Here is a 22645-nt window from a genome sequence, read left to right on the forward strand (position 1 = left end):
GGGACCACTTTGCAGAACACCTACGCTCGGTTCGCACTAAACAACTGCACCTCCCAGTCGCGAACCATTTCAACTCCCCCTCCCATTCCTCAGATGATATGTCCATCCTGGGCCTCCTGCAGTGCCACAACGATGCTACCCGAAGGTTGCAGGAGCAGCAACTCATATTCCGCTTGGGAACCCTGCAGCCCAATGGTATCAATGTGGACTTCACAAGCTTCAAAATCTAACCCCCCCTCCACCGCATCCCAAAACCAGCCCAGCCCGTCCCCACCTCCCTAACCTGTCCTTCCTCCCACCTATCCCCTCCTCCGACCCCAAGCCCCACCCCCATCTCTTATCTACTAACCTCATCCCGCCCCTTTGACCTGTCCGTCCTCCCCGGACTGACCTACCCCCTTCCTAACTCCCCACCTACACTCACCTTTACTGGCTCCATCCCCGCCTCTTTGACCTGTCCGTCTCCTCTCCACCTATCTTCTCCTCTATCCATCTTCTATCCGCACCCCCCCCTCCCTATTTATTTCAGAATCCCCTTCCCCTCCACCATTTCTGAAGAAGGGTCCAGGCCCGAAACGTCAGCCTTCCTGCTCCTCTGATGCTGCTTGGCCTGCTGTGTTCATCCAGCTCTACACCTTGTTATCTCAGATTCTCCAGCATCTGCAGTTCCTGCTATCTCTGAAACTATAAACTCACTTTTTTTTCAAAGTGACAATTGATGTATGAGAGTGCTTTTAACCCTTGGTGAATGCAGCAGCACATGGATCCTGTGCCTAGTAATCATCATGGGCAGGTTACTGCTGAACTTGGCACTGTTTCACTGTTCACTGACTATAAGTCACTTCAATGCCAAATGGTATGAGTCTTGTTTGGTTTACCTCCAGGAGTGGCAATGTTTAGATTTGTGGATATCTTTGAGTCACTTGCAACCTTTACTTTTTGAGAATTACCGGTGTCAGAATGTAAAATGAAATTTTGAGCTGGAACCTTCTAATACTTTGGAGAAGATCACAGGCCAGGACCTTGAACACAGCAACCTCCTGTTAAGATAAATCCCAAAAGAATTTGGAAAAGAATTCAGTCAATAAATGATACAAATGAGTTAGACAATGGAACACAATGCTATATTCCGAATTACAGACTTGTGCTTTAATATGCATGTCAATAAGACATTCAATACCATTTTTTTTCTCTAGGTACAGTCTTTTAGAAACAAACTATTTCAGAGAGGGTACTGGCTTTTGACACAGAGCAATCTGCTTTATCCCCATTTCTGGGACCTTTCTCTGGATCTTAGAAATGTAGCTGATCTGCTCTAAACTGGATATCTTTTACACAAAAAGATTACCCTGTGTTGTATTAACAATATGTTCAAGGAAGCAATCTCATTCTTAACCCGATCTGTTTTCTCTGTGTTGTTCCCTTTCTTTCTCACTCAGTTTATCTCTTGCTTATTTCCCTTTCCTTTTCATTCTTGCTTTACTACCTGTATGCTTGTGCTTCTTTTTACTTCTTTCCAGAGAATGGGTCTGCAGAAACCTTCAGGTCTCATTTTTATGGTGTTAAATGTGGGAAAACACTACCTGTTGACTTCAGCTCATCCTTTTACATTCCCAGCGGAATTCCACAATCTGATCACATTTCATCCTCATCTCCATTTCCATCAATTTCTATCATCTTTTCTCCAACCTAAACTCCCTTTGAACTCACATATCACTGAGGTCATCCATCCTGTGTTGTGTTCTGGCCTATCAGCTCTCTCTCAACTGCTATTGTAATACTTGGCTCCCTTAGCCCTATGCCCCACTATTTCTTGTTGGCTTTTAGATTCCATGAACTTAACTTCATCCCCCATTCCCTTCACTTCATTACATGTTGCTTACCCGGAAGGCTGACATCAAAGGCTCACATTTCATAGCATCTCTCTCCTTTTTCCCTGATGAGGTGCTGCTTCTTCACCAGTTACCCGCCACTGAGAAGCTGCCAATTTATTTTCTAACAGTCTTATAATACTATAATTAGAATATAATGTTATATTCTATTTATTCAGCTATGAGTTAAAAAAGAACTGTTTGTTTCCTAATGTTGGTAAACTGGCAAAAAGTGAACAAGTTGGCAGAGTGTGGAGCTGATGAGAAAAATGAGCACTAAATGACCAGAGGAAGGGAGTCAGGAGTGGGGCACGAAGAGGAGTCAGTGAAACCAAAAGAGCACAAAGATGAGACAGCATGGCAGAAGGAGGCCCATTGTATTGCAAGATGCAGAAAAAAAAGACAAGGGAGATTAAGGATGATTATGGCTCAAAGATTACAGAGGTCTGCAGAAGACTTCATATAGTAAGCAGGTGATGGAGACTGGAGCAAGGTCCAAAGCTACCCTCTGGGTGACTAGCATTTTGTATTGTAAGGCCTATAGCACAGTTCGAGCAGTTTCCTTGATATTTCATGATTAGTTACTTCTTACTATTTGTTTATTAATAATTTCTAGAGAGAATTTTTGAAAGCTGCAAAACTTTCTAAAACCATTGTGAACTCAGATCAGAGAACCAGACTGCGGGCTAATTGTCCATGTTCCAACCTGCACTCACAACAAATGAGGCACTGCATTGCCAACAAAGCCCCTCTACATTGTCCATCTGTGTTCCTGCTTGTAAGATAACAAGGTGTGGAGCTGGATGAACACAGCAGGCCAAGCAGCATTAGAGGAGCAGGAAGGCTAACGAAGAAGGGTCTAGGCCCGAAACGTCAGCCTTCCTGCTCCTCTGATGCTGCTTGGCCTGCTGTGTTCATCCAGCTCTACACCTTGTTATTTCAGATTATCCAGCATCTGCAGTTCCTACTATCCCTGTGTTCCTGCTTGGCTAACTTTGTTTTGTTGTTGAATCGTCAGGTTTGATTCTTTTGCAATCTTAGATCTTTGCATTTGTCACATTTATGTCCCTAACCGAGAATGGTCTTGCAAGTAGATGCTACAAGTCAAGGAGCGATATAGAATGAGGGATGACTGACAAGTTAATTTTGTTATGAATTTCTAAAGGTATTTTTATTACAGCAAATATATTTTTATTACTTCAGAGATACAGCCAATGGGTGGCAAACAATACTCTTTCCATTATTTGCACTTCATAATATTAATGCCCTGCTCTTGGTAGGTTCCATTAGTTGAAAGGAGCTAGTTTGAGGAAGGTAATGATGGGATATTGGTCTCTCTGTCTGTGGCCAGGTGTAGCAGTTTGGCAACTAACACACAATTGTAAAATCAAAAATGGGACAGCAGCAAATGGAAGTCATTGATCCCTCTCTTCCCGAGGAAAGCAAAAACAGACAGTGCCTAAGTGTCTAAAAATGTGCCTTGTTTGTCCTTTGAGTGAAAAGTGACCAGGTCAGGTGTGGTGGGAACTGCTACAAATGACTTCTAAAACCAATCTACACTCAGGAGGTTCTGCTGCAAATAGGACAGAAAGTCACAGATTGGCGACAAGTGCTTGGTTCAGGATTTCCTCTGCCTGTGTTTTCTCTCTGCTTCAACAAGCACTTCATTTGGTTGTTTCAGGGGCAGAGGTCCTTGGTGAAAGAGAAAGCACAGCAGACTCAAAGTCTCCACAGAAGATTTCATTTGTAGATGCATGCTGGATGTCCAGTCTATATGACCACCCTAACTCAGTGGTGACTATCTCAATATGCCATGCCAGCTCAGCTGAGCACCTCTGTGTCTGATGTTTTGTCTCTTATCTGTTCTTCAAAGCTTCTGATGTCAACTCAAGTGAAAGTGCTTGAGTTTCTTGGCATTGGTACCCACACTGATACCCACGAAGTTCATGTCTGGCATGAGTGGAGCAGAACTGTAGCTCTATAGGGTCTCAGTTTGGTAGACAGACTTACTCTTCTTCATTCCCAAACTGATGTTCAAAGTTTACTGATATTTTCACTTTGGCAATTCTGACATGACTCTTGCCTTCAGTGTTGTCAGTTTGAGAGAGTGTGCTGCCTAGATCAGTGAACGTATCCGCTGTTGACATGTCAAATATGTATAAAGGCTCAAAAGAATTAACAAAAGCCTCTGCAGTTCAAACAGCGACAACGAATTGTTTTAAAGTTGCTTGAAATTTTCCTCCATCAAACTTTTTTTTTGAAAAGAGCTTAGCTCTGTTTTGCTGGCTTCCTCCTCCCACAACCCCTTCCCCCACTGGGAAGGGACATTCTGCTGTGTTTTCAACACAACATATAGAGAATTTAGTGAAAGACAGGTCGACCGTGAGCACAAATACTTTCTTTCACGGTCTACAATTTGCAATGAAAAGAACAAATGAAACTTGGTGTTGTCATGGCAGCTGCTTTTATCTCCTTCCCTGATTGGCATGTGTAATAAATATGAATACCGTCAATCTTTCTTCCACTGTGCTTCTTACATAAGCCTGGACCTTATCCAGCACCCTCAACATAGCCTGTTCTATTTAGAATCACGCTCTTCAAAAAATAAGATGCTGAAGTTCCCAACAGACAATTGCAAATTGAAAAGTTTCTGAAACTCTTCTTAAGAACATTTCCCAAAATAGCCAGTGGTTATTTCCCAACTCACAGTTGTTGTGCTGTCAATTCTATGTCGTAAACTAGAGACTATATGTTATATATTACTTTTTCCTTTCTTATCAATCTTGGTCCTCCCATCATGCCCTCCTCACTCCCATCAAAGAACATAAAACTGTACAAGAGAGGAACGGGCCCTTCAGCCCACGATGTTGTACCAAACATGACGCCAAATAAAACTAATCCCTTCTGCCTGCCTTTGGTCCTTCTCCTTCCATTCTCTGCATATTCATGTGCTTATCCAAACGTCCCTTAAATGCCCCTCTCATACCTGCCTCTACCACCACCACTGGTAGTGCATTCTAGACTCTTATGACCCTCTGTGTAAAAAACTTGCCTCTCATGTCTCCTTTGAACTTTCCCCCTTTAACCTTGAATGTATGCCCCTAGTATTAGACATTTCAATTCTGGGAAAAAGATTCTGACCGTCAATCCTAGCTATACATCTCATAATTTTGCATCATCTGAGGTTATTAACCCTTTGTCAACACATAAGAGTCACCAGCTTTTGCTGTCATAATTTACCGAATAGCCATTACCTGGCTGTTGATAAATAAGTAAACACAAACCCAGCCCAATCCAGCCCTCTCTTGGCAACTTAAACGTGTGGCTGGGTGGCAGGGGTCTCTGAAGAGAAATAAAATGAGCAGGCTTGAATCAGATTATACAGTCACGTACAGCAAACAAACAGACCCTTCGGTCCAACTCATTCATGCTGACCAGATATCCTAAATTAATCTAGTCTCATTTGCCAGCATTTGACCCATATCCTTCTAAACCCTTCTTATTCATGTGCCCATCCAGATGCCTTTTAGATGTTGTAATTGTAACAGTTTCCTCCACTTCCTCTGGCAGTTCATTCTATCCAAAACTATGCAACAGCTTATAAAATAGTAATTACTGCTCCAAGAAATTGAGTAAATCAGCTCTAACACTGAATAAAACCTCAAAAAAATGAGCTGCTCTTACAGCCACAGTTTTCTCCCATCCTCTATCTTGGATTGACCAGAATCCCATACCTTTTATCTTGTCGAGCTTTGCCTGTTATCCAGTATACTATCCATCAAATTTTCATTGTCTTTTTCAATTCTTAGTTTGAACCTATGTTGTGGCCACCGCAAAACTAGTGTATCTGAAACATTATATGTGCTGTGAAGTTAGCATAACTGCTCTACTTACAGGCCAATAATACATTACTGCTGAAGACCATAATTGAGAAAGAAATTTGCTTGACTCAGGATGATTGCCAAGGTAACAACTGTTTTACTTTACAATGTTAAATTACAGTACTGGGTGATGACACTCCATTATATGTTTGTGAAGAATCACAGATAAAGGAAATGCCTCATTCTGACAACTATTTATATAGTTCCCATACACAGGGACATGTTGTTGTTTTTTCTTTTAAAATCTGCATTCCTGCCTTTACATCAGTTGTGGGGTTCTGACTGAACTAATGGAGGGAAGATCAATAGGACCACCATCAATTTCAGGAAGCAGGTATCTGCGAATGAAAACTAAAAATGTTAGCTGACCAGTCAGCAGCTCTGATGTCAGGCGAGCTGTTCACTTCCATCAGAACAGAAAACTGGACAGCAAAGGTTACTAAAGTAGATCTCGAAAAAACGGCTAGCTACAAATTAGGAGATAAGAAAAGCATGCATGCACCAAGCACATTCCTAGATGAAGTGATCTGCAAACTGCTTAATAAAAAATTAATGTGGATGATAGGTCCAGTGAGATGGTGCAGAGGTATGAAAAGAACAAATTAATATGCAAGTGGGAACTGAAAATGGGAAGGCTCTGCACAAATGAAAATATGAGAACCAAGAGGCAAAAAAGGGAAGAGAAAAAAGGTCTAAATGGACTGACATGAAATAAAAACTGAAAGAACAGGCAAAATGTGATGGCTGCAGTTACAAGAAGAGGACAAAATCAGGTCCTATCAGGTGGTCAGAGTTTGCCAACATTATCCTTTGACACACAGTCCGCATCACTCTAATATTCTTTGAGCTGAAATGTACCAGAAATCGGCTAAGTGTTAGTTTCATTAAGTTTCATGGAGAGTTTCTCTCCACAATGTTAAATGAGATTTCTCACCATATCACACCAAACTCACCTCATTAACTGGGCATCTTGTTCCCCTTCTGCCCCTTTTGTCCAATGCTAACCTGATTTTCCCAAATACCATAGACAGAATATTCACCACTGTTGCTTGGTATGGTCATAGAGTCATACAGCAAGGAAATAGACCCTTCGGTCCAACTCATCCACACCGTACAGACATCGCAATTTGACCTTGTCCCATTTTCCACCATTTGGTCCGTATCCCTCTAAACCTTTCCTATTCATCTACCCATTCAGATCCCTTTTAAATGCAGTATTTATGCCCACACCCATCACTTCCTCTGGCAGCTCATTCCATACACACACTACCATTTACATGAAAATGTTACCCCCCGGTCTTTTTTAAAACTTTCCACCCTCTCACCTTAAACCTATTCTCTCTAGTTTTAGACTCCCCCACCCTAGGTAAAAGATCTTGACTATTTACCCTGACCATGCCTGTCATGATTTTATAAACCTCAATAAGGTCGCCCCCTCAGCCTCCGATGCTCCAGGGCAAAAAGCTCCAGCCTATTCAGTTGCTCCCTATTCAAACCCTTTAATCCCAGTAACATCTTCGTAAACTCTATTTGCACCTTCTCAAGTTTGACAACATCCTTCCTGTAGAAGGGTAAACAGAATTATGTGCAGTATTCTAAAAGGACTGATTAGGGACAGTCAACATGGCTTTGTGCATTGATTTGTACTTGATTGAGTTTTTTGAAGAGGTGACAAAGAAGATTGATGAAGGCAGAGCAGGAGACGTTGTCTATATGGGTTTCAGCAAAGCGTTTGACACTGGTTCTGTATGGTAAACTGGTTAGTAAGGTTTGACCACATGGGATCCGGGGGGAGACGACAAATTGGGTACAAAATTAGCTTGAAGGTAGGAGACAGAGTGTAATGATGGAGGGGTGATTTTCGGACTGGAGACCTGTGACTAGCAGTGTGCCACGAGCATCAGTGCTGGGCCCACTGTTTTTCATCATCTATATAAGTGATTTGGATGTGAATATAGAAGGTATAGTTAGTAAGTTTTCAGATGACACCAAAATAGGTGGTGTAGTGGGCAATGAAGATTATCTCAGGGTACTTGATGAGATTATGAGATAGCAGAGGGTAGATCAGGATTAGGCAGTCAAAATGGTGCAAATGAATGCTCAAGAGGCATTTGATGAAGTGCAATATAACAGCTGGGTGAGAAAGTTAAAACTGATGAAATAATAGAGATTGTCGAAGTTTGGATACAAAACTTATGATGGGACTCCCCAGAGGTCCATGATAGGACCATTGCTTTTCCTGATGTGTAGTAAATTTGTGACAAACTTTTGGTGTACAGGATACAATTTACTGAAACTGTGAACTTTGAGAAGGAGTGTAGAAAAGGACATAGGTTGGAATAGGCAGAGAATAACAAAAGAAATTTAACTCAGAGAAATGTGAAATGATTTACATTGGAAGGAACAATGGCAAGAGACACCATAAAATAAAGGGTACAACTCTAAAGGGGATACAAAAGAAGAAGAACTTGTATAAATCATTGAAATTGGCAGGTCAGGTTAAGAGTAATGTTAAAAAAATACAGTATCCTGGGCTTTATAAATAGGCATAGAGTACAAAAACAACAAGTTATAATAAATCTGTATAAAACATTGGTTCAGCCTTAACTGGAGTATTGCATTGAGTTCTGGACATCACACTCTAGGAAGGATGTGAAAACTTGAAGGACGGCATGGAAAAGATTCATGAGACTAATCTCAGGGATGAGGAACTTCAGTTACATCAATAGATTGGAGAATCTGGGGCTATTTCCCTCGGAGGAGAAGATATGAAAGAGGCATTCAAAATTATAAGAGGTTTGGATAGAGCTGATAAAGAGAAATTGTTGTCATCGATGGGTGAAATAAGAACCAATGGACAACAATTCAAGACAACTGACGAAAGAAACAATGGCAAGCAGCAAGTGATTTGAATCTAGAAACCAATGTGTGAGTGTGTTCGGGTGGCAGGATCAATCATGACTGTACAGTATGGTGAAGAGAAATTGGGATAAAGATTTGGACTGTACACAGGAGGTTAGTGCCCAAGGTTTACGTCATGTTTATTGGTCTCAAGTGCACTTCCCCTGTGCTGTATGGGTGTCTGTGTCATACTGTTGCCCTCTGAACGCCCTTTCATCACTGAAGATAGAGGTCTCTTCCTCATGGCAAAAAAGCACTTACCCGCCCACTCTGAGTGTAGCTGCAGCTATTTTCACTGTGATTGTGCACTTGTTATTTCCAGCATAATGGAAAATAACAGCAGTGGCTCCTCCAGTGAGTTTCATGGTCAGTCTCTTATTAGTATTGAACCCCTAAATGTAAATAAAAACCGAAAGAACTGCGGATGATGTAAATCAAGAAGAAAAACAAAGTTGCTGGAAAAGCTCAGCAGGTCTGGCAGCATCTGTGAAGGAAAAAACAGACTTAACATTTCAGGTCTGGTGACCCTTCCTCAGAGTTCTGAGGAAGGGTCACCGAACCCAAAATGTTAACTCTGCTTTTTCCTTCACAGATGCTGCAGAGCTGCTGAACTTTTCCAGCAACTTTGCTTTTGCCCTAAATGTAAACGTTCCCTCCTTGGTAACCCTTCCCATCAACCCTACAGACTTTGAACCTTCCCAAGTTGCGACTCGAACCATGTATTTAAGACTTCACCCGCTCACTCCCCCAGGCGCAGGCACACCAACTAAACATGTCAGATGAAAAAAACAAATTCTTGTGAGAAAAATTGCAATTTATGGAGCTGTTGGTCATTTTGAAGCTTACACATGCCTGAATTTCTCAGTTGATAAATGGCCAGTGCCACAGTGCAGGAAACAGAGTTAGCTCAAAGATGGGAAAAGTCCTAAACATGGGACTGTAGTCCACTGTGCCCCCAGTTGAAGCCAGACAGTTGCTGATTGTTGATGAATACCTCTCCTTGCATTACACCCTCCCATGCTCTATTATCTCTCCCTTCTTTATATATTGTATTGTGCTACCTTCAGTACTGTAACTCCCTCTGCATCCCAGCATTCTAGCTCCAATCGCCATGATTAAGTTCCCCAGCCTCACTCTTGAAGCAGTGGATCCTGGTAAATATCCCCCAACTTTGGCTTTTAGTGGCTGGACTGACCAGGACTGATTTTGGCCCAGCCCCTTGAATGACCCTGAACTAGGTGACCAGACCCACAAATGATATCTGTCCAGTTCCTTGACTCATGTCCCAAGATTCTGGAACTGATTGCATTGGACCCACAGGGCTGATGGTGACCCAGTCCCACAGACCGAAGAGGTGTGGATCCCTTGACTCTGACTGACCTGACCAGCCCACTGAACACTGGACTGACAGCGGAGTTTTCCCTTCACTTACTGTACTGAGAACTCCTGCCTACAACGTGTGTCTCTGGACTTGACAGAGGATTATACCTCTTAAAGTTTGAGGCATGGTTGTTCGTTTGAAGCACATCCAGTGTCTGTGGCACATACATGGCTGGTACATGATGCAGGTGCAACACTGACGTGGCACTGTGCCATACAGTGCCTGTCTAAGCATGCAGTTCCTTTGCAGCAGCACTCCAATGAGAGATGCCACTGCACCACTAAAGTGCAGAGCTGTAACATAAGCAAATTGGAGATATGCCATGATGATGTGGTGAGGCTGGTACATGTTAGATGCCAATGTCCACGGACATGGGATATGTGTGATCACTGCCCACGGAGTGTGCCCTGAGGCGGGAGTTTCGAGCATCCAAGGTGAAGTCCAAGGGAACGAGTGGCAATCAGGAGTTGGCAAGTACCTGCTCAGACTTTCATATCAGGAATTCTTGACCTCAAGTTTCCATTTATCAAGTGATAGACTGGGAGCCTGTATATCAGTGAGGTGAGATTAGGTTCAAACGGGGTGATAATGAGCATTGATTTCTGTTAATAAACCTCACGCTGATCACTAGTGAGCATCTTGTCTTGATGTGGTTGGCAAATGCAACATTTCTGGGCTTGTGTCAAGAAGGGCTTCAATCAACATTCACCTGATTTTTCCAATTCTCACCACAGCCCACATTGTTCAGGCCTAGGGAAGATTCCACTCTTTGTCTTCTCGTGTGATAAAAGGAATATTTACAGAGTCTGCTGAGGTAAGGGTAACATTACCTTTCCTTTCAGAACTATCTTACAATAGTATCAAACTGCCACGAGGCAGGAAGGAAAAGCAAGATCATGTGACATTGCATCACTTCTTGCGATGAAGAATACTGTTTCAAAAACATATCACACAATCAGATGATACCAGAATCACAATGTTAATCTGCTTTGACCATCTGTCCCAATGTCACAAGACTTAACACTTTGAAAGTGAAAATAGAAAGAGGGAGCCTAAAACCTGTTACAAGATTGAATTGTCAGACATGCAACCTGACAAGTTTATTATATACACTTACTTGTATGTGAAGTGTGGAAGAGGTGGGACGTTGCTTCTCCTCCCTTATTTAAAGAGTAAGGGTTATTTCCTTCATTCCTCATCACTACTGCCCACTTGCAGGTCTCCAAGCACACATTCACACTACCTGCTACCCCACAATGAGCCATTGCTCTTTTCTCACATTACCACTATTCTCAAACTCCCAACCTATCCACCTCAGGCAACTGCTTCCTCCTAGCTAGATATCGATAGCAGCCCTCAACCTCAAACACTCCCTGGCCTACAAGAACACCCACCCTTTACCCACCCACAACTTCATCCCAGCACAGCTTACACTTTCCTGAGTTGTAGCAGCTTTTCAATTACACTTTGCTGGAAGGTAAGCTTGCTAAGTAAGTGGGAAAAAGGGCCTACAGGAGATCATTTGAGCCTCACCCTCACCATTTAAGCACACTCTATCATCTTAAAAAAGGGACTTTCTGATTTCTAGGCCAAGTAGTGCATAAGTTTGTACATATACATGTGCATGTGCATATGCATATCCAAAGTGGTCCAAGATGGCAACGGAGTAGGATGCTTCAGCCGAAGCTTGTCTTCTCTGCCTGTTTATTTTCTTTTATCTCTTCTTTGTGCTCTTTTCTTCTTCTTCTCTCCTGGCTCCGACAACTCCTGCCCTCCAAAGACTCCGGGCCTTAGCTCAGACATGACAAGGGGTCCTTTCAGCCTGGCATAGTGCCTTCCCGATATGGTGTAGTGGCTTCACGGCATGGCAATCCCGGCGTGGTATGGTGGCCTCCCAGCATGGTGTCCACTCAGCCCAGCGTGGTGGTCTTCCGGTGGTATGCAGTGGTCTCTCAGCCTGGCATGGCCTCAGCATGGTCTCCCAGCCTCGAGATGATTCCAGAACAATCTCCCAGCCTCATGAACCTCAAGGTGAAGCCTGATGTAGTCTGGGCCCAAAGATCGGTGCGGACTGTAGGCTAGGTGCCAGTGTGGTCTGAATTGGAAGGCTGTTGTTCTGACCTTTTATTCCTGCAATGCTGGACTTTTTATTTCTCTATTTTCTAAGATCTTGCTACTGAAGAATCTGTGCCTATGTACCTGAGTGCCTAAGATGGCATTGTAAGTGGCAACACACAAACTTTTCACTGTTTTCATTTCAGTACGGGTGACAAAAAGCTAATTCAATTCAATGGCATTAACATTCAGTGTGAAAGAAAACTGCTACAACAATTACCTTCAAAAGCAATACAAATATTTACAAATTCTACAAGTTCTGGAACAGAGCTGGAAGTTTGTGAGTTAGGACAGAGGCTCTAACCAGAGATAACATTTGGAAAAATCTACTCTACGTCATTGTTTTAAATATTTATTCCCAATGCCAGGTTTCCGACTGAGCTTCTCATCCCAGATATTTTTAAGAAATGATTTATTTTCCTCACTTGCAGACTAATTCAGTGCCTCATTGTCCAAGTCATACTGATTATGTTTTTAAAAAAAAAACTCACCCTGAGAACTACCATCTTTTTCTGATGGCTCATTTCAGGAATAAAGAATTGTAGCAGCTGGTGTTGATTTAGGAATTTGTTAAGTGATTTTTCCAAGATGTGATCATTTTTGCCAGGAGAAATTGATTTGGATGTTGGCACACAGAGTGCATTGTGGTGTGCAGCTACACAAATTGTAGCTTCTACCACGTCTTCTTCCAATTTTTTTTTAGTATCTCCACGCATTGAACTTGTTAATGGAATAGGTTACAAATATGTAAATTTTCCAATCTATTCAGCTGGATATATTCAAGTAACATTCCTTAGGTCTGAAGTATATTTCCTCAGTACTAAATTATTGAATTCATAATTGCTTTAAGGTGAACTGTACTTTCAAAATATTTGGGAAGGTTTTTATTTAAGGCTGCTTTGTTGCAAACAGCAGTGCTTTCGGAGAAGTTTCTGAAAAGGTTTCTTAACGGCCTGGCTGAAGCAGCCTACGTCTCAGGGGGTCAAGAGGTCACACGCAGTTCTTCCTGCACTCAGCTAGTGAAAAGGCATTCAAAGCATTTTAAACACTGTCTTGATATTGAATTAGAGCAAGCCTTAATTCCAATGCTAAAAGGGCCTGTGGGAAGTGGGTCTCTGCATAGGACGATGATGGGGCTCCACAATTATTAATCAGTGATGAAAAACAGACCCTGTTGGTGCAATTTAAAGATAGGCCCGTCTGTTTCATGCCGCTTCGGTTGACTCAGATAAAAAAAATGCAGCCCTTTGAATAGTGTTACTTGCTGTGCTTTTGTGCCTTTATAGTCGTTGCTGGCCACAAAAGGTGTTATGTAACAACCGACTATCAAAAACATTTAGTCGGAAAAAGAAGCGAACAGTTACACGCTAATAGTTTTCCTTCAATTAGTGATTTTAAAAGGATTTCCAAGTTCCAAGTATGAATGGCAAAATACAAGTTCTTTTGGACTTTCCCTCATTTACTGTACTAGTTCTTGCAATCACACTGGATTCTTATTTTCACCCTCTTTTTAGATTGTTTTTGCAGTTATTTTTAAAAATGTGATTGCATTAACACGTAAACCAACAGTACTACATAACAATTGGCATCATTAACCCTCACCCCTCCATTAAAGTGAAATCTACATTATTCAAAGCAGTTTTTATATTGGTAAGGATCAGAGATTTCATAGCACATAGTCTCGTCTCTTTTAATGTTTCTTTGGGTACTGTATGACAATGTAGTTTTATTGTTCATTCACTCAATGATTCAAACTATGCAAGCTGCCGTAGTTGGTGAAAAGTTAGCAGTCTAAGTTGTGAGTAAGTGAATAGGTAAGAGAGGGCAAACAACAAAATTATTCAGTTCTATTGGAGTTGCTCCCCCCTCCCCCTTCAGTTTGCCTGTGGAATTGCTGCTGGCATCAGCAGCAGCAACTCCTGCCTCCTGCAGGTGGGAGGCAAGACATTGAGTGTTTGGTGAGTTTTCTAACCTTGGGAAGGCAGAAGTTGGTCTTGGTCGCACTCTCAGTCAGCATCTGCACGTAGCACTTGCTAACAATCAGAAGAAACCCTGGCAGGTTTACCCCTCCCCTCCTTGTTGCACTGAGGCTGGTCACAGTCCCAATTGCTTCACTTTGGCTGCGATCAGTTAAGTCAGGAATCATGGGGCCACATACCACGTTGGTTGGCACTTTTGTTCACAGTGCAAAATCTACTTATTGTTTTCAAAAACAAAGTTGCTGGAAAAGCTCAGCGGGTCTGGCAGCATTTGTGGAGGAGAAAACAGAGTTAACATTTCAGGTCCGGTGACCCTTCCTCAGAACTGATGGTGGCTGGGAAAACGTCAGTTTATATACAGAAAATAGGGATGTGGGTGGGGTAGGGAGTAAACGATAGGATAGAGCCCAGAGAGAGAGAAAGACAGTTGGACAGACAGAGGAGTTGCTAACGATCAGGCTGGGAGGGTGAATAGTTGTTAATGGGGACTGTTAGTGACTGTTGTTAGTCATCCTATCGTTTACTCCCTACCCAACCCACCTCCCTATTTTCTGCATATAAACTGACGTTTTCCCAGCCACCATCAGTTCTGAGGAAGGGTCACCAGACCCGAAACGTTAACTCTGTTTTCTCCTCCACGGTTGCTGCCAGACCTGCTGAGCTTTTCCAGCAACTTTGTTTTTGTTCCTGATTTACAGCATCCGCAGTTCTTTTGGTTTCTACTTATTGTTTTGTCTCATTCATGCTTACTTTTCAGGATGACTTTAATAAGGCACAGTTTTAGCCAACTAACAACTGCAATCAGAATGAGTGACAGTTTCCAAAGCTGTCACTTTTTGCAGGAGAATCAGTTGAGTTTCAATTTTAACTTTGATCAATGAGAATAACATAAGTTCTGCTCTCCCAACCATGGGCAAGAGTTTCTCTCTCCTACCGTATCAAATTATAGCAAGTAAATAACTAATAGAGTCGTAGTTATGGAGATGTACAGCACGGAAACAGACGGCTTGGTCCAACTCGCCCATGCTGACCAGATAGCTTAAATTAATCTAGTCCCATTTGCCAGCATTTGGCCCATATCCCTCCAAACCCTTTCAATTCATATACGCATCCAAATGCCTTTTCAATGTTGTAATTGTACCAGCCTCTACCATTTCTTCTGGCAGTTCATTCCATACACGCACCACCCTCTGCATGAAAAAGTTGCCACTTAGGTCCCTTTTAAATCTTTCCCCTCTCACCTTAAACTGATGCCCTCTAGTTTTGGACTCCCCCCGCCCTGGGGAAACAGCATTAACTATTCACCCTATCCACGCCCCTCATGATTTTATAAACTTCTCTAAGGTCACCCCTCAGCCTCTGACACTCCTGGGAAAATAGCCCCAACCTATTCAGCCTCTCCCTATAGCTCAAACCTTCCAACCCTGGCAACATCCTTGTAAATCTTTTCTGAACCCTTTTAAATTCAATAACATCTTTCCTACAGCAGGGAGACCAGAACTGAATGTAATATTCCAAAAGTGGCCTAACCAATGTCCTGTACAGTCACAACATGACCTCCCAACTCCTAAACTCAATGCACTGACAAATAGAGGCAAACATACCAAACGCCTTCTTCACTGCACTGTCTGTCTGCGACTCCACTTTCAAGGAACTATGAACCTGCACCCCAAGGTCTTTTTACAGCAACACTCCCCAGTGCCTTACCATTAAGTGCATAACTCCTGAAATAATGATTATGATTCATAATAATTTTAAACACCACAGTTAGATCATGTCTTAACATTGTATACTCAAGGAAATACAAACCTAATCTATGCAACCTATCCTCATATTTTGATCTTTCTAATTCCAGTATTCTAATTCTGGTAAATCTGTGACCAATCCCCTCTGTGAACTTCCTGAACTGTGGAGATGAATTTTCATGTGGGCATAGAGGTGCGATCAGAGCCAATGGGCATGTGATTTCCCACCTCCGACTGGAATGCCAGTGTGCTGTTGCGGTGCCATCTTTGGACCATTTTCATTCTGGGGGGATGAGGTTTAGCTACTTATCCACTGTCAGCAGAGGTAAGGGTCTGTTGATGCCAATCCCTGTGTGCCAATGGGACTTTTTATGCTTACACAGAGACCCCAATGAAGCAGCTTTTCACAGCAGATTAGAGGAGCAACCAGCATTCCATCCAGCTCAAGGCAGACTCATTGCAAATCCACAATGGCTATTGAGCCAAAGCTGTAGCCACTGACCTTCCAGTTACAGTGGGGTTGTGACTCCTTCATAGTGGCCTGGCAGCTGTGGCTGTTTTAATGTTAACACTTTCAAAATCTCTTCAAAAGCCACTTTCATCTTGACGCCCCACCCCTTACCTCTCCTGTACATTTCTTAATTATATCAACAGTTTCCATATCTGGCAGGGATACCGGTCTGTCTGTAAAGGAGGACCCTCCTTTTGTAGAGTGAACAGAGCAGCACCGTAGCTACTAATTGGTCTACTTGTCAAATTCACACCAGACCTCAGACACAAAGTCCAGTACCCAAACGTTCACCTGACATTGGGGTCCAGAATACAGAACAGAAATTCAACCTAGGGAATCCAGAATAGAACACAGATGTGATGTGACCAGAGCTTTATCCAATTTAGAATAAAACAAACACCTCCCAACCACCTCACGATTGGGAACCCCAGATGATTATTTTCTTCTCCAGGCCTGATGTACTTGGTTAATTTAAGGAAAAAGTCAGCAGCTTAACAGAGAACTAGCTTTGAGCCTCAATGTGCCCGAGTCTGTAGAGCAGAAAACTACCACATAGCACTGACAGGCATTCTGAAACTTTAAGTGAGCTCATTGGCATTTATTTTCAGTGAAGTGACAAACTGATCTTTAGCATAATGTCATGAAATATTTTTGGACATACTAGAAACCAGAGGGTAGTAGCTTTACAACAGAAGACTCTTAATAACTCTGTAAAGCATCATGCTTTTGTTAAATAATTCTTCATTTTAATTCAGCAGTAAATGTTGGTAGGGCAAACAGTGTTAGTGATGGTGCAGGGTGGAAGTAACACGGAGGAGTTAATCTCATTAGTGGAATATATCTGTGAATTTTCTCCCCGCCTGTTTCCTGTATAATCTAACAGTATAATTCTGCTCCATTTCTTTGTTTACTGAATGGGTCAGATGTCATTTTCTGGCACAAGTTTGTTTAGTTCTGTTTATGACAGCAGAAAATGTTAAAATCTCACATAATAGAAGATGAAGTCAAATGACTAATTTATCAGATTACTCAAAGAAATCTATTTCCCGCAAATAATTAAAAGCATGCTTTCTAAAAAAAAGTTAGACATAAAAGTGACTAATCTGCGTCTTGCAGCTTGACAGATTTGAATGCATGAGGTTGAGAATGTTGTAAATTTTATATTTGCATTACTTTGCAGATAAATTTGAGATGTTCAAACCCTTACAAGTTTTTTATGGCGTTCAGATTTGTTAGACCAAGTGCTTAAGATGGGATATTTGCTGAAGAATTGAGTTCACCTCCTGGTAGGTCAGTGTGTTTCTCTTCTTCGGCTGCCTCTCAGGATCCACGATGAGTTGCTTCAAGTGTGGTTTGATGGGTGGCTGTTAAATTCAATGTGCAAGACAGGTAGGACAGGTGGTGCTTGAAGTTGTTTGAGATATTTGGAGATTTGTGCATTCTCTCCAGTGCCTTGAACTCACCTCTGTCTATTCTTGAAGAGGTCTCCCAACATGTTTGATGTTTTTGAAACATCCCCAAAACATTTCCCATGTCATCCTGCCACAACTAAGTACAGAGTACAACAGCTCCTTCTGGCATCTGATGTTGGGCTGTGAATGAAATGCCTTATGTAGCAGAGTTCATTTTGGGTGTTGAGTGCCTTGATGCTGGACATGTTGGCTTGAGAGTAGATGCTGCTCTGGATGCTTTCCTTGCTACAGGATGTGGAAAATCTTGTGAAGGTGCCTCTGATGGTACTTTTCTAGTGCTTTGAGATGCCTGTTTTACAGTGTCCAAGACTCCAAAACATTTAGAATTATGAAGGTCACAGCTGCCTGGTAAATCATGCCCTTAGCCTTGAGTTTGAAATTCTGGTCCTGAAATGCTCTTTCCCTCATTCAACTGTAGCTTGAATAGTTCTTTTAATTGAAAATCAAAATCAAAACCAACACAGACCCCCTGTGCAACTGACTAGTCACCAGCTACCATCCTGAAAAAGACCCTTTATTCCTACTTTACAGCTTTCTGCCAGTCAGCAAATTCTGTGTCTATGCCAGTAATACCATGGGTTCTTATCTTGTTTCGTAGCCTCCTGTGCAGCACCTTGTCAAAGGCCTTCTGGAAATCCAAATACATCATGTTTATTCACTCTCATTTGTCTAACTCGCTCGTTACTTCCTCAAAGAATTGTAACAGATTTGTCAGGCATGACCTCCTCTTGATGAAGCTGTGCTGACTAACCCTATTTTACCATGAACTTCTAAGTGCTCCACAATCCCATCCTTAATAATCCTAAACATGTGCTCTAAAGATGACTCCAAAGACCAAAGATGTGTAGGTTAGGTGGATTAGCCATGCTAAATTGCCCATAGTGTCCAGTGATGTGTAGGTTAGGTGGATTAGCCATGGGAAATGCATGGATTCAGGGATAGGGTAGGGGCTACGTCTGGATGAGATGCTCTTCTGAAGGTCGATGTGGATTCATTGGGCCAAGTGGCCTGCTTCTACACAGTAGGGATTCTATGATTCGAAAACCTTACTAACAACTGAGGTCAGGCTAACCAGCCTAGTTTCCCATCTTCTGCCTCCCTCCCTTCTTAAACAGGGGTATTACAGTAGCCGTTTTTCAGTCCTCTAGGACCCTCCCTGACTCCAGCAATTCCTGAAAGATCATAACCAATGCGTCTATAACCTCCTCAGCTATCTCCTTCAGAATTTTGGGGTGTAATCCATCTGGTCTGAATGATTTATCCACCTTCAGACCTTTCAGCTTCCCCAGCACCTTCTCCTTAGTGATGACCACTACAATCACCTCTTCACTCCCTGACTCTCTTGAAGTTCTGGTAGTATCTTCCATTGCGAAAACCGACGCAAAATACCTATGTAGTTCCTCTGCTATTTCTTTGTTCCCAATACTACTCCTCCAGCCTCATTTTCCAGTGGTCCAATGTCCACCCTTGCCTCTCTCTTATCTTTTAGATATCTGAAAAAACTCTTGCAATCTCCTTTTATATTACTAACTAGCTTACTCTCATATTGCATCTTCTCCCACTTATTACTTCTTAATTATCTTCTATTGGTTTTTAAAGGCTTCCCAATCCTCTGGCTTCCCACTAATCTTCAACACATAGTATGCTTTTTCTTTTGCTTTTATGCTGTCCCTGACTTCCTTTGTCAGCCGCAGTTGCCTCATCCTCCCTTCAATATGTTTTTTCTTCCTTGGGATGAATTTCTGCTGTGCCTCCCGAATTAGCCCCCGAAATCTTCTGCCATTGTTATTTCCACTGTCTTCCATGCTAGGTCAACTCTAGCCAGGTCTTCCCTCATATCTTAGTTACTCTGACATTTCTTTGTTCCCATTACTACTTCTCCAGCCTCATTTTCCAATAGTCCAATGTCCACTCTTGCCTCTTTCTTACCTTTACTCAATTGTAATACTATTACAGCTGATTCCAGCTTCACCCTCTCAGTCTGCAGGGTGAATTCTATCAAATTATGATTACTGCCCCTTAGGGGTTCCTTCACCTTAAGCTCCCTAATCAAGTCTGCCTCACTACACATCACCAAATCCAGAATTGCCTATTCCCTAGTAGACTGTACCACAAACTGCTCCAAAAAAAAATCTCATAGACATTCCATGAATGCCTTTACTTGGGATTCAATACCAAACTAATTTTTCCAGGCCACCTGCATATTGAAGTCCCCCATGATTATTGTAATAGTGCCTTTCTTACATGCCCTGTCTAACTCATGGTTTGTTTTTTATTCCTAGGATGCCTGTATACAAATCCCATTCTTTTTCTTTGCGGTCCTCAACTCTACCCACACAGATTCAATGCCTTTCAACTCATATCACTTCTTGCTATCGATCTAATTTCCTTACTAACAAGGCAACCAAACTCCCTCTATCCATTTACCTGTCCTTTCAATAGAATGTGTATTCTTGGATATTTGGTCCCAAGCCCTGATCCCCTTGCAGCCATGTCTGTGTGATTACTTTTTCTACATTCATTCGTGCGACAAAACTGTCAATGGCCAGGTAGCATTGCTTGCCCATGGCCATGAGTCAACCACATTGCTGTGGGTCAGGAGTCACATGTAGGTCAGACCAGGTAAAGATGACAGTTTCCTTCCCTGAAGGACATTAGTGAACCTGATGGGGATTTTTTTGCTGACAATTTACAATGGTTTCACAGTCATCATTAGACTCTTAATTCCAGATATTTATTGAATTCCTGTTGCAGGATTTGAACCCGGTTCCCCAGAACATTATCTGGGTCTCTGGATTAACAGTCACTACACAATAGCCACCAGGCAACTTCCACCCCCATGGGAATACCCACAACATTGTATTTGCCAATTTCAATCTACACTACAAGTTCATTTACCTTGCTTCATGTACTGCACACAGTTAAACACAACACCCTCAGTCTGCATCATAGGAGCAGAAAGGCTGACGTTTCGGGCCTAGACCCTTCATCAGAAAAGGGGGAGGGGTAGGGGGTTCTGAAATAAATAGGGAGAAAGTGGGAGGCGGATAGAAGATGGATAGAGGAGAGGATAGGTGGAGAGGAAACAAACAGGTCGAAGAGGCGGGGATGGAGCCAGTAAAGGTGAGTGTAGGTGGGGAGTTAGGGAGGGGATAGGTCAGTCCAGGGGGACGGACAGGTCAAGGGGGCGGGATGAGGTTAGTAGGAAGTGCTACACCTGCCTCCATATCTCCTCCCTCACCCCCATCCCAGGCCCCAAGAAGACTTTCCACATCAAGCAGATGTTCACCTGCACATCTGCCAATGTGGTATACTGCATCCGCTGTACCCGTTGTGGCCTCCTCTACATCGGGGAAACCAAGTGGAGGCTTGGGGACCGCTTTGCAGAACACCTACGCTCGGTTCGCAATAAACAACTGCACCTCCCAGTCGCGAACCATTTCAACTCCCCCTCCCAATCCTCAGACGACATGTCCATCCTGGGCCTCCTGCAGTGCCACAATGATGCCACCCGAAGGTTGCAGGAACAGCAACTCATATTCCGCTTGGGAACCCTGCAGCCCAATGGTATCAATGTGGATTTCACAAGCTTCAAAATCTCTCCTCCCCCTACCGCATCCCAAAACCAGTCCAGCTCGTCCCCGCCTCCCTAACCTGTTCTTCCTCCCACCTATCCCCTCCTCCCACCTCAAGCCACACTCCCATCTCCTACCTACTAACCTCATCCCGCCCCCTTGACCTGTCCGTCCTCCCTGGACTGACCTATCCCCTCCCTATCTCCCCACCTACACTCACCTTTACTGGCTCCATCCCCGCCTCTTCGACCTGTTTGTTTCCCCTCCACCTATCCTCTCCTCTATCCATCTTCTATCCGCCTCCCACTCTCTCCCTATTTATTTCAGAAGCCCCTTCCCCTCCCCCTTTTCTGATGAAGGGTCTAGGCCTGAAACGTCAGCCTTTCTGCTCCTATGATGCTGCTTGGCCTGCTGTGTTCATCCAGCTCTGCACCTTGTTGTCTCGGATTCTCCAGCATCTGCAGTTCCTACTATCTCTCACCCTCAGTCTGCATTGTCTGCCCCTTTCTCACAATTGTCCCCATATCTGCAGTGCCTGAAGTTAGATTTCTGACCCTTTCCATTCTCTCTGTTCTATTGCTTGTTCTGGAAACTTTAATAACCTCTGCTAAGCCCTCCTCCCCTTTAGCTTTTGCCATAATTTTCCATGCAACTGAACCCATCCCTCACTATTTAGCTTAAAATCTTATCCACAGCCCTAGTTATGTCATTCGTCAGGACGTTGGGGGGGGGGGGGGGGGTGTCCCAGTGTGATTCAGGTGGGGCCTATCAATCGGAATAGCTCCCTTCCTTCCTCAGTACTGGTGTTAATGTCCCATGAAGTTGAGTCCATTTCTCCTACACCAATCTTTGAGCCACACGTTTACCTTTGTAGTCTTGTTTACCCTGCGCCAATTTGCTCGTGGCTCAGGTTGTAATCCAGAAATTATTCCATTTTTGGTTCTACTTTTTAATTTAGCCACAGCTGCTCATATTCCCTCAGCAGAACTTCTTTCCTCTTTCTAGCAATATTGGTGATACTTATGTGGACCACAACAACTGGATCTTTCCCCTCCCACTCTAAGTTACTGTGCAACCCAGATGAGACTTCCTGAGAAAATACAATGTGGAGCTGGAGGAACACAGCAGGCCAGGCAGCATCAGAGGAGCAGAAAAGTTGACGTTTCGGATGCTGCCTGGCCTGCTGTGTTCCTCTAGCTCCACACTGTGTTAAC

The 22645-nt window shown here is 43.0% G+C and overlaps 1 long non-coding RNA gene across 3 annotated transcripts in view; it reads left to right on the top strand.

Annotated features, from left to right (window-relative positions):
- LOC125484057 overlaps window positions 1-22645 on the top strand; it is a 56453-nt gene that overhangs the window by 15477 nt on the left and 18331 nt on the right. Inside the window, exon 1 of one of the 3 annotated variants that reach the window (XR_007262931.1) lies at window positions 10771-10848. The exons of the other annotated variants lie outside the window; for them this stretch is intronic. This is a non-coding gene — a long non-coding RNA (uncharacterized LOC125484057). Of the gene's footprint in view, window positions 1-10770; window positions 10849-22645 lie in introns of those variants that run through there. 3 annotated transcript variants of the gene reach the window in all.

This window comes from Rhincodon typus, chromosome 9 (assembly GCF_021869965.1).
Source record: "Rhincodon typus isolate 14 chromosome 9, sRhiTyp1.1, whole genome shotgun sequence".
Classification (NCBI taxonomy): Eukaryota; Metazoa; Chordata; class Chondrichthyes; order Orectolobiformes; family Rhincodontidae; genus Rhincodon; species Rhincodon typus.